The 5282-nt window shown below is 45.8% G+C and overlaps 1 long non-coding RNA gene across 1 annotated transcript; it reads left to right on the top strand.

The window, feature by feature from the left end:
- The first annotated feature begins 586 nt into the window (after positions 1–586).
- On the top strand, positions 587–4468 carry LOC109776797 (uncharacterized). Its single transcript, XR_012180892.1, has 3 exons — positions 587–1918; positions 2103–2325; positions 2426–4468. It is a non-coding gene; the product is annotated as an uncharacterized lncRNA (long non-coding RNA).
- Positions 4469–5282: the final 814 nt, after the last annotated feature.

Below are 5282 nucleotides of genomic sequence, written 5' to 3' on the forward strand. Positions count from 1 at the left end.
CGGCTGCACCTCGCAAGCCCCTCGGTGGCGAATTTCTGGCGCTGCCCGGCGACTGGGCAAGTAGCTGCAAGCGGCGACGGCAATGATTGATTTCATTCATAGCTATCACAACAAGATTTGGGAACCGTTTAGGGGTGGATGCCTTGTATTATCCTAATCACAGCATCTTGGTACCTTTTCCTAATCACGGCAAGCTCGATTTTCAATATGTAGATGGATGACTTGTATTTTGACAGTTTTTTGACATGTAGATACTTGTATTTGTACAGATTTTTGACATGTAGATACTTGTATTTTGACAGATTCTTGACATGTGTATGACTGAATAACTAGCATTTATTTGACAATTTTTTATTACATGTATCCTGTTTGTATTTGATGCCAAAGTCAATAATTTGAGTGGTGCAATCAACAAATTCATTCCATTCCATCTCAGAAACTAAACACCGAAATGTAACGGAACCGACCCATTCCAGTGGAATGGAAATCAGAATCCTGCTGTTCCTGCCAGTGGGCCTCACCTCGGCAGCCGAGCACAGCACATGGCATCCCGCGAGGCCGCCACAGTAAAGACGCTTCTCAAACTTCCTCTCCCCCCATCTCGGCAGCAGTGCTCCACGCCGCCGGCCAAATCTTGTGTTTCTCCCCGCCTCCTTGAATCAAGACCACCTCCCGGAGATAAGGCGCCGCGCTTCTCGTTTCCCGGGGCGGGTGGCGGGAGGAGGGCAGAGTTGTCGTTGCGTCGTCAGGGAGTTAGCGGGAGGCGGCTGCTCCAGATGCAGACGGTGAAGAACTTCGACCCACTGGAACTGGAAGTGCCCCCCTCGATCTTCGAGGTCACTCTCATCTTGCGTGCGGCCAAGGAGGCCGAGCCCAAGAACTTGCGCGTCGCCTTCCTCTGTGAGCAGAGTCCATTTTCCTCCTCCGATCTTCCCGATCCCACATTGATTTTCTCTTGGCAATCGCAGGCTTATTTTGCATCTTTTCATGTATTCTTCCACGTCGTTTCTTCGCGTTCGAGACATCGCATCGGCTCGACCCGGCCTCCAGCGGCAGTGGAGTTCGTCGGTTCAAGACCACGCTTCTGCAAACGCTATCGAGGGTATTCTGCAAACGGAGCCTGGAATTCTCTTTTTTTTTTCTTTTCATCCCAATGTTTTTTTTTTATGTTGCGAACGAAATTTGACTTGTGGCGGTCTGTGTCCCTCTCTCATTTAGGATAACACCTCGGCGAATGACAAGGGTGATCCGCAAGAGATGCAGCGGTTCTACCTTTATTACTATGAGAATTTCATAAAGACTTTTCAGAATAAAATCGACAAGTCTGACCGGTGAGAGGCAATTCTTGAGCCTATTTATGTTGCCATAAAATAGCAAAAATCACTACTCGATTTATTTGCTCCTCTTTAACCACAACGTTTCTGTTGATCTGGTTGCTCAGTGGTCTGCTCACTAAATCGTTCCAGACTGAAGCTGTCTTGTTTGAGGTGCTGAAACAGGTTAATCGGATCCATAACGTTGAAGTTGATCGGGCGGTACACAATTGTGGATTTACTGTTATTTGGAGATACTGTTCTTTGCTTTCTTTGTTCATTGCGAAGCAACGTATTTTTAATTTGTACTGTATGTCACACAGGTTTTGGAAACGCACTGTAAAATTGAGGAAAAGAGGGAACTGTATACTCTTGAACAGCCAGACAATCGATGATGGACTATTTTATCGCGAGACCAATTTTCTAATGAGTGTTAAGCGCCAAAATATAGTACGTTTTCTAGGTTACTGTGCTAATGCAGAGAATATAGCCTTTAAAGTGAATGGATCAGGAAAATGTGGGAAGTATTTGTATCCGGAGATTAGAGAAAGATTACTCTGTTTTTGAGTATATCAGTAAAGGAAGCCTTCACAATCATCTTACTGGTACGACAATCTGGCATATGATTCAGTTCTTTTCTTTATTTGGTCATCTTTCTTTTGTGCTTCTATAAGTGTCGATTAATCAGAAGAAACAGACTGCACAAAAAGAACTGATCTATCCATTTTAGCATGCATAAATCAAAGGTCAAAGATTTCATCTTCCATAATACTTATTCTAAACCTGCAGATGAATTAAGAGGACTTGAGTGGCATACACGTTATCAAACTATAAAGGGAATTTGTGATGGTCTACAATATCTTCACAAGGAAAAGGATGTTGTTCATATGGATCTTAAACCTCACAATATACTGATGGATGATCTCATGATACCAAAAATTACGGACTTTGGTGTATCAAAACACCTTGATGGAATATCACAAGCTGTTACTGGAGGATGTCATGTGTCACTGTAAGTTACACACCTACAGACCAATTGTTTCTGTAACATATTTAGAGCCCACTGTCTTGTTTTTGTCCCTAATACATCCAACTATCATGATTTCATGCAGAGGATATTGTGCTCCAGAATATCTGCACCGTGGCCAGGTGTCTTTCAAGTCAGACATATTTAGTCTGGGTGTTATAATTATAGATCTCGTGACTGGACGTAAGGAGGATCCTGATACTAAAATTGTAAGACTCGTTTTAACTAGGAATTTCAGATTTCCTTGTTACCACAACTCCGGAGTTTAGCTATTATTAAATACTTAATTAATTTTACATAAGACCAATTGGCCACCTCAGTTTTCTTAAGTAGGTCCTTCAGTTTATACATACAGTTTGTGATTACTGTTGGAAATATTAGCACGTTTTCGACTAATCTAATCCATGAGTAAACAGTAAGCATGACAAATACGGTATGCATCTCATACCGATACCTAAGCATGTGAGCACGTACAGTACATAGAACCGAAACATCTATGAACAAAATATATACGGCTAGCACATGAACCAGCAAATAGGGGATGAATGAGTCATACCCTCCGGTTGGCCAGGCCAACGCTGTGGCGGCAGCGGCAGCCTCGGCATCGGCCGAGGCCTTCTTCTTGGTGGCGTCGTCGTCAGCCATGGGGTCGATGCAGGGGAAGTAGTGGAAGCAGAGGCGGACGGAGACGAAGACGGATCGGGAGCAGTCGCGTCCAGACGCTCCTCAAAAACCTTATTGCCGTTCTCCCCCCGTAGGATCTCGAACGACAGGGTTCCGGAGGCACCTGCTCTCCCGACCAACCGTGCACGCGGTCGTCGGGATGGGATCGCCGGAAGCAGCACAGAGAGAGCAACAATAGATGACGGCTAGGGTTGGACGAGAGGGAGTGAGTGAACTGAGTTAGGGTTCACTCCACTGGCCAGAGCCTTCTTATATAGGCCGTCAGGTTGATGGTTCTGGGCAAGGCCCATGACTGAGTCCGCGAACAGCCCACGGTCCAACGTCTCGGACAGTGGAGCTTCCGTAAGCGACTCATTAATTAATTAATAATTAATTAACCATTCCTGTGCGGCAAAAATAAGCTTCGGCTCGGCTCATTCCCTCAACCCGCGGCACACGCGCGTCGTGACGAGGCGAGGCGTGGCGAGGTGATACGTCTTCGTTGTATCTATAATTTTTTATTGTTCCATGCCAATATTCTACAACTTTTACATACTTTTGGCAACTTTTGATACTATTTTTGGGACTAACATATTGATCCAGTGCCCAGTGCCAGTTCCTGTTTGTTGCATGTTTTTTGTTTCGCAGAAAATCCATATCAAACGGAGTCCAAACAGGGTAAAAACTGTCGGAGATTTTTTTTTTGGAATATTTATGATTTTTAGGAAGAAGAATCAACGCGAGACGATGGCCGAGGGGGCCACGAGGCAGGGGGCGCGCCCCAGGGGGTCAGACGCGCCCTGGGCCCTCGTGGCCACCCCGTAAGGCGGTTGGTGCCCTTCTTTCGCCGCAAGAAAACTAATATCCGGATAGAGATCGTGTCCAAAATTCAGCCCAATCGGAGTTACGGATCTCCGGGAATTTAAGAAACGGTGAAAGGCCAGAATCTGGAACGCAGACAAACGCAGAAACAGAGAGAGACAGAGAGACAGATCCAATCTCGAAAGGGCTCTCGCCCCTCCCACGCCATGCAGACCAAGGACCAGAGGGAGAACCCTTCTCCCACCTAGGGAGAAGGCCAAGGAAGAAGGAGAAGGAGGGGGGCTCTCTCCCCCTCGCTTCCGGTGGCGCCGGAACGCCGCCGGGGCCATCATCGTGCGACGGCGATCTACACCAACACCTCCGTCATCTTCACCAACATCTTCATCACCTTCCCCCATCTATCTACAGTGGTCCACTCTCCCGCAACCCGCTGTACCCTCTACTTGAACATGGTGCTTTATGCTTCATATTATTATCCAATGATGTGTTGCCATCCTATGATGTCTGAGTAGATTTTCGTTGTCCTATCGGTAATTGGTGAATTACTATGATTGATTTAATTTGCTTGTGGTTATGTTGCTGTCCTTTCGTGCCCATCATATGAGCGCGCGTGAATCACACCATAGGGTTAGTTGTATGTTGATAGGACTATGTATTGGAGGGCAAGAGTGACAGAAGCTTCAACCTAGCATAGAAATTGATGCATACGGAATTGAAGGGGGACCAATATATCTTAAGCGGATGCTTGCTAATAGTTCCAATCATAAGTGCATAGAATTCCAAGTCAGGGATGACATGCTAGCAGTGGCCTCTCCCACATAAAACTTGCTATCGGTCTAGTAACGTAGTCAATTGCTTAGGGACAATTTCACAACTCCTACCACCACTTTTCCACACTCGTTATACTAACTTTATTGCTTCTTTACCTAAACAGCCCCTAGTTTTTATTTACGTGCTCTTTATATTCTTGCAAACCTATCCGACAACACCTACAAAGTACTTCTAGTTTCATACTTGTTTTAGGTAAAGCGAACGTTAAGCGTGCGTAGGGTTGTATTGGTGGTTGATAGTACTTGAGGGAATATTTGTTCTACCTTTAGCTCCTCGTTGGGTTCGACACTCTTACTTATCGAAAGAGGCTACAATTGATGCCCTATACTTGTGGGTTATCACGAGGCGAGGCGGGCGGCGGAGGAGGAGGAGCGCGCGTGTACAGCTCCTATTACCAAGCTCCCAATAGCAAGTGGTAGAGCAGCCCTTATAAAGAGGTCTCACTCTTCTTACTGTAGCAGTATGGGACTAAACTTTCCACACTTCCCACCACTTGCCGTACACATGCATGGGCCTTAGAGATTAGCTAGGGATTATTGTCTTATATGGGCCTAAGCCAATTCATAATCCATCAATCCCCCACCAGATCTCGAGGCACATAAGTTTGTCAACTGTTCCAGACAATG

The sequence above is a fragment of the Aegilops tauschii genome, chromosome 3 (assembly GCF_002575655.3).
Source record: "Aegilops tauschii subsp. strangulata cultivar AL8/78 chromosome 3, Aet v6.0, whole genome shotgun sequence".
In the NCBI taxonomy this organism is placed as follows: domain Eukaryota; kingdom Viridiplantae; phylum Streptophyta; class Magnoliopsida; order Poales; family Poaceae; genus Aegilops; species Aegilops tauschii.